The sequence below is a fragment of the Eptesicus fuscus genome, chromosome 7 (assembly GCF_027574615.1).
Source record: "Eptesicus fuscus isolate TK198812 chromosome 7, DD_ASM_mEF_20220401, whole genome shotgun sequence".
Classification (NCBI taxonomy): Eukaryota; Metazoa; Chordata; class Mammalia; order Chiroptera; family Vespertilionidae; genus Eptesicus; species Eptesicus fuscus.
In genome coordinates this window covers 60,687,951-60,694,929 of record NC_072479.1, presented here as the reverse complement: position 1 = coordinate 60,694,929, position 6,979 = coordinate 60,687,951, and the positions used below count along the sequence as shown (strand labels likewise).

Genomic DNA, 6,979 nt, shown 5'->3' with positions numbered 1-6,979 from the left:
GCCCTCCCTCTAAAGGAGATCCGCTCCCCACCCTGTGAACCATCATTTTAATTTGGACTCCCCTGCCCTCCTGAGGGACATTCCACCTTCCCGCCAGGCCTTCTGCCTATAGGTCTTCCTGTTGAGAACGCTCACTTCTGGAGGTGGGCAAAACTAAGAATTTTTTTTCCTAATGGTTTATAGAAAACACGGAAATGGAGGTTTTCTGAAGATAAATGTTCCCCTGGAATGGAAGAGGCAGAGAGACCCACTATGTGATCATCACAGGGAAAGTGAACAGGAGGAAGGTAGAATAAGCAAGGAAAGTGTTGCCCACTCCATTTGCTTTGGGAAAATTTCCCTTTCTTTTATAGATTGAAAAGCCCCTTCTTTTTTGTAACTACTAGATGCGCAATCTTCCTTGGAAGTCTTATTTGGGGATTCCAGATCGACTCTCAATTTTCTCTTTCTAAAAGAGAAATTTCTGCCTTAATTTCTTCAGAGTAGACACTTTCCGTTTTAAGGCCTTTGCTCCTTTAGGAATACTCACTCACATTTTTTTTTTTTTTTTTTTTGGTAGCACTTTTTGTATGTTCCGCATTCCTTACAAGGCACCTATAAATGAGTTGGAAAAATAGGATATAAGTGTTATCTGAAAAGAAAAATAACTTCAAATTCAGAAACTGCAGACAGAGCAGAAGTAGTTTAACATATTGTGTCCATTTTTTTACAACTCAGTTGCCTTCTTCAACTTTATTTAACTACAGGCATTGCTGGTGTTGGCACATCATAAGGAGACTTGGTGCCTGTATCTTAAGGATCTTAAGGTGACTAGATCATGAACAAGGACCCATTGAATGAGGAGCATATGAAGAATGGCTAGATAAAAGCAGCTAGTGGATTAGGGAAGCAGAATAGGTATATCTGAAAATTTGTAAAGTGCCAAAATAATAATTCTCAACAAACAGCATTTTACCTTTTCTTCTGGAAAGTCATATTTTAGGATCCTGAAATGTGAGATGAAGGAGGTTTTTACCCTCTTCTGGATAATTAAAGTCTTTGGATCCTAATCTTGAAATCTAACATTTTTGCTAATGTTTAAAATACTTTCTTCCATCCTAAAACTTGATCAAGGCTCTAGAGAATTTTTCCCCCATTGTCTTTTTCCCCCCATCAAAATATCCCATAAGGATTTATTACAAAACATGCCAGGTGAGGCAGGTTTCCTTCAAAGCTACCATGGGAGAAATTTAAAAAGAAACATTTAGCACACTGAACTTGCTGCTAACCACACCCAAGTGGGAACAGAATCTGAAGGCCAGGGGTGAGCCCCGTATCTGCAGCCGGTACCCAGGCCCAGGCACGCTGAGGAGTGTCCCTTTGCAGAAAGACTCACTTCATGTACTTATCCTGCTGGTCAGTCAGGATTTTGGCCGATGAGGTGGTATTGTAGAAGAGCTCACTGATCTCCTCGACATGCTCTTTATTTGTTTTAAAATCTTAATTGTTGAGCCCTGGCCGGTTTGGCTCAGTGGATGGAGTGTTGGCCTGCGGACTGAAGGGTCCCGGGTTCGATTCCGGTCAAGGGCATGTACTTTGGTTGCAGGCACATCCCCAGTAGGGGGTGTGCAGGAGGCAGCTGATCGATGTTTCTAACTCTACCCTCTCCCTTCCTCTCTGTAAAAAAATAAATAAATAATATATTTTTTAAAAAGTTTTAAAAAAATCTTTATTGTTGAAAGTATTACATATGTCGCCTTTTTTCTCCCATTGACCCCTTACTGCCCGCTCCCACCCCTCACCCCAGGCCTCCACCACCCTATTGTCTGTGTCCATGGGTTATACATATATGCACACAAGTTCTTAGGTTGATCTCTTCCCACCCACCCCTACCTTCCCTCTGAGATTCAACAGTCTGTTCCATGCTTCTTTGTCTCTGGATCTATTTTGTACAACAGTTGACGCGCTCTTTCTTGATGCTATCATTCCCGTTGATCTTAGCAAGCAAGTTGGCCGGTGTTAGCAGGAAAAAGTGGTCTTGGTACAGATCTCCCCCAGGGGGTTCAGTGTCTCCTCACTGATGTTGGTTTCCTATGTCTGGGCATGGATTTTAATGATCTGTTTCATTTCCTGCGGAGTGTACAGCATGGTCCGGGTGATCATTACTCAGTCCACAAGGTCGAGAGGGATGCGATGAGGACAGGTGATACCCTCAGCGCCCCTGATGACACAGTTGCCTCAGTTAGATGCAAAGATGACAGTGGAGGCAATAGAAGATTCCTGGGCCCAGAGCCGGTAGGTGAAGCACTCAATGTCCACATGTGGACCTCATTAACAAAAAGCACACCTGGAACCATCACAGCAATGTCCTGATCAATGTCCTTGTTCACCACCTTGTTAATCTCCCCTCGAAGTTTGCTCACAATTTCAGAATTCTTTTTCTTGTCCCCCCTGAGGCCGGGTGTTGGCCGCGTCCAAGTCATGCAAGGTAACATCCTGGATGGTCTCTTTCTTCCTTGTACACATCCCCCTTTGGCAAGAGGACATACCCTTCAGCTTCAAGGTTGAATTCTGTATCATAGGTATCACATCCGCCCTGCCTCTTTATGGCTCCACTGTTGGCTTCAATGTAAATCACATCTCCAGCCTCCACTCGCTCTTTCTGCAAACATTCAAAAATGCTGGGGTCCAGTTTCAATTGTTTGGTTCCTTTGGCTGTTTTGAGTTCTATGATTACATGGCTATTGTTTTTACCACATCTCCCCTCCCCCACCATGGAGTTCTCTGTCTCACATGGAGTTAGTTCTATGACTTCATCTTCATAAACCTCCTGGTTTCCTATATCCTCAGCTCAGTGGCCCTGCAGAAGTTCTCCATCAGCACTTCTCTGTCTTCTTGATCTCCGTAAGCTTCACTCCCCACCATGGGGCAGAAAGGCACCTTACCACCCAACGCCTGAGCAATAGCCAGAGCTAGAGCTGTCTTGCCTGTTCCAGGAGGTCCTGCCAACAGGACAGCTCTTCCAGACATTTTCTTGCTTTTGATTAATTCTACTATCACACCACATGCCTCTCGAGGTTTCTCTTGGCCCACGAGCCCCAAGGCACCTGCTTGGTCAAGCCGATGTCATCCAGCCCCAGCCTCTTCAAGTGGCTGTGGGAGGCAATGTGCTACATCTTCATAGTGCTCTTCACCTCCTCAGTCTTTAAAAAAACCAAAACTTTATTGTGGAGAGTATTACAAATGTCCCCCTCCCCCCCCCCCTTTGTCCCCTCCACCCAGTTCCTGCCACACCCCAGGCCTTCACCACACTATTGTCTGTGTCCATGGATTATGCATATGCATATATAAGATTTTTGGTTATTCTCTTCCATTCCCTCTCCCTCTTCCCTCTGAGATCTGTCATTCTGTGTCATGCTTCCATGCCCCTATTTTGTTCGTTGGTTTATTTTATTCATTGGTTCCCACATATAAGTGAGATTATGTGATCTCTGACTGGCTTATTTCACTTAGCATAATACACTCCAGTTCCCTCCATGCTATCTCAAAGGTAAGAGATTTTTTTTTACAGCTGCATAGTATTCCATTGTGTAAATGTACCACAGCTTTTTTATCCACTCACCTACTGAGGGGCACTTGGATTGTTTCCAGATCTTAGCTATTGTAAATAGCGCTGCTATGAACATAGGACTGCAGACAGTCTTTCTGATTGGTGTTTCGGGCTTCTTAGGATATATTCCCAGAAGTGTGATCACCAGGTCAAATGATAGTTCATTTCGCCTTCTCAGTCTTCATCTTGCAAACTTCAGGAGCCAAGACCGCCATGGAAACCAGGAGCAAGTAACCCACACCTGGGACCCAGGTTATCATGTGGCTGTTATTAGGCGGTTTGTCCTCCCTATTGGTTTTTAATATAGTTTTTTTTTAAAAAGCATAAACTTAATGTTTATTTATTCTTCTGATGGTTAAAGGAGGCAGTATATAAGAAAGTGGGGCAGGAACTATGAATGGGAACATTAATCAAGCATCCAATAAGGGAAATTAGAAATCATTGGCAAAGAAAGAGAACCTCAGTTTTTCTGAACCTACTAAAGGTGGAAACTGATAGGTCAGTGAGAATCCAGTGTCATTTTAGAAGAGCAAACTGGTTGTTGAGGGACAAAGCTGCTTCTTTGGTGATGAGGGTGGGGGTTGAAATATGTGGTATTGTCTCCCAGCATTTGCTGTTGTTTCATGGCCGTTTATATGAATAGTAGAATTCAGTGTTTCTTCAAATACACAAGGTTTATTTTTTTTATGAGTTCTATGTTTTTAAGAATATAACTTCTGAATCAATTTAAGTGCTTTGTAAAGTTATCCTTTTAATCTGTTAAGTTTATAGCTGATTTGTGCTTGTAGTATTGGTAAATAATCTAGATTTCTAGCGTAGGTCCATAGGTCCACGGATTTCTTTCTTTTAGGATTTGTAGAGAAGGCTGCTCCTCTTTTTGGCATATTTGTGAATGCTAATGTCAAAGGAGACTTTTTGAATAATACTTAGCTATAAAAATAAAATAGTAATATGTAAAATAATATATATGAGAGCTCTCACGTATATTGATATATAGAACCTGTCCCGAAGAGGTGGTGAGGTGGCAGGAGGCAGGACTGTGCATAACTTTCCAGGATTCCAGCACAGGCTTCTTCACGTATAAAACACAAACTTGCCCTAACCGGTTTGGCTCAGTGGATAGAGCATCGGCCTGCGGACTGAAGGGTCCGAGGTTCGATTCCGGCCAAGGGCATGTACCTTGGTTGCGGGCACATCCCCAGTAGAGGGTGTGCAGGAGGCAGCTGATCGATGTTTCTCTCTCATTGATGTTTCTAACTCTCTACCCTTCTCCCTTCCTCTCTGTAAAAATCAATAAAATATATTTAAAAAATAAATAAAAAATAAAACACAAACTCACAATAATATTATTAAGAACTTTAAGATGACAACCTCAGTATCAAACTTCAAGCATGGAGCCCTGTATGACAGCATTAGTCACATGTTCATGAAGTTGGCCCTGCTAATTACATTAAAGAAAACTTCTCCAATGTAAATAATGAGGGGTCACATTCCTTATGTGTTCCTGTCGTGTAACTTATCTTGTGCAAAATGGAAGGCTCATTCACATTGGTGATATTTAAGTATTTATCTCTATTACCTAAGGAGAGAGAAATTGTCCTATACTCATTGTTACATTCGTAAGATTTCTGTCCACTGTGAATGGTCTTTTGTTACCTAAGGGATGAAGGAGCAATAAATGCTTTTCAGCACTCATTGTGTTCATAGGGATTCATAGGGATTCTCCCCACTGAGTATTCTCTTATTCATGGTAAGTTAAGAACTACAGCGGGAAGATTTTCTATACTGATTACACTCATAGGGCTTTTCTCTGGTATGGTTTGTCATGTTTTCTAAGGGGTGAAGTAACACTCAAGGCTTTCCCAAAGTTACTGAGTTCCATTTTTTTATTCTGTTGTATACAGTAAGGGAAAAACTTCTTCTGAAGGATTTTCTCTATTAATTATAATAATGGGATTTTCCCCAATGTGAGTTCTCATGTGCATATCAAATGAGATCCCTTCCACTTTCTCTAAAAAAAAAAAAAAGGTTAGTTGCAATGTGAAATCTGAGACCATATCAATGAACTTTTCATACCCTGTAACATCAAAAACCAACGGTCTCTCTTCTATTACCCATACATAATTCTGTAACCTTGCGTTGTAAGATTGCAATGCATTGGCCATTTGGAAAATATTAGTTCATTGAGTTAGGCAGATCTCCCACAAACTGACATATTTTACTATGCATTATCCAAAAATCATAATTGTTAATATCACCACTGATCTCAACAGAAAGTGTTGGGATAGTGTCAAATTTATTTTAGCTGATACAGCTCTTCTAAAATGTTATTTTTTTGTCTAAAAACTGGATTTTACCATTAGCAATAAATCATATCAGTTGTTTTATATGAAATTATAGAGTCACTTTATTCATTTCTAAGAATGTTTGGTAAATACCTAATTTTGAATAACTATTGTTTGTATTTCAGTTGTTCTTTCAAGTACAAATGGTGTTTCATGAAAAAGTGGCTAATTCACCTTGCAATTCAAACAATTGCACAAAGGCTTGTCCTTGAGACAATCACTAAATTTCAGCACATAGCAGAAATGCTTTATTTGCACACAGAATGTTAAAAAGAAAGGTACTCAAGGATTGAGATTTAATAAAATGATAATTTTTTATTGCTTCATCAAAGATATTTTCAGGTTAATTGCTGAGAGATTTGCCTGGTCCTCCCAGTGTGATCACCTGGATCTAGATTCTCTGAACTCATTTCTGAAAAATTGTGCTCAAGAGTAAAAGGATGAATGCTCAATAGCCAGGCTGTCTCCATGTTTTTGTTTGTTTGTTTGTTTTAAATATATTTTATTGAGTTTTTACAGAGAGGAAGAGAGAGGGATAGAGAGTTAGAAACATTGATGAGAGAGAAACATCGATCAGCTGCCTCCTGCACACTCCCCACTGGGGATATGCCCGCAACCAAGGTACATGCCCTTGACCTGAATCGAACCCGGGACCTCCCAGTCCGCAGGCTGACGCTCTATCCACTGAGCCAAACCGGTTTCGGCTGTCTCCATGTTTTTAAGGAACCTTGTTATTTTATTTTTAACATTCCTTTTTGTGAACCACTGTAGTCTTCTCCAAAGCCCTGAAAGTACTAGAAGGCTTATTTGCTCAAATAACTATTGCAGGGTCATTTGCATTAAAGTGGGAGGCACATAGTAGTTCAGGACGGGGAAAGGGTCTTAGAATATAAGACAAAATGAGAAGAAAAGTTCCTTTTCAGAAAAAAAGAACTAGCAGTTTAAGGTCAGTGAGGGAGTTGTAATAGACTTTTGAACACGTTTCTGTTATTTGTTTGGAGAGCGGTAAATTGAGTCACTGCAAGATAACTGAGTCAGAAAGACC

General features: G+C 40.8%; 1 pseudogene; it reads right to left on the bottom strand.

The window, feature by feature from the left end:
* Positions 1–1,371: 1,371 nt before the first annotated feature.
* LOC103285504 (ruvB-like 1) lies at positions 1,372–3,024 on the bottom strand (annotated as a pseudogene).
* Between the last annotated feature and the right edge of the window lie 3,955 nt (positions 3,025–6,979).